This window comes from Eimeria mitis, genomic scaffold (genome assembly GCF_000499745.2).
Source record: "Eimeria mitis Houghton genomic scaffold, Emh_scaff322, whole genome shotgun sequence".
NCBI lineage: Eukaryota > Apicomplexa > Conoidasida > Eucoccidiorida > Eimeriidae > Eimeria > Eimeria mitis.
This window is the reverse complement of record NW_013571557.1, coordinates 16,978-17,370: the sequence shown is the minus strand read 5'-3', so window position 1 is coordinate 17,370 and position 393 is coordinate 16,978.

Genomic DNA, 393 nt, shown 5'->3' with positions numbered 1-393 from the left:
AACATTGCTGACGTTCAGCGCTACTTGCTGCAAACTCGCGCCGCAAGCCAAGCACACGTGCGAGCATACCAATGAACCCTTTCGGCGCATGCACCACTGCAGTAGACAATTGGTAAACTCCAATTTGGACCTCAGTAGGTAACTTGCATTCCAGGGGAGGCGTGCGTACTAACTTTAAACCGAGCGTGCTGCGCACGTTGGGTGCTTTGCCGCGCGTGCATGCATAGTTTCTCAAAGCACCGCATAACATGCTTGTAGCTGCCTGTATACCTTATTATCACCTCAGTTTCTCAACACAGGAAGCTAGAGGACAGGAAAAGGGAACAATTATCTATCAGGGAAGAAGCGTAGCGCCAGCAGATGATGGAAAGGGGACTGCTGGGTGATCCAGGG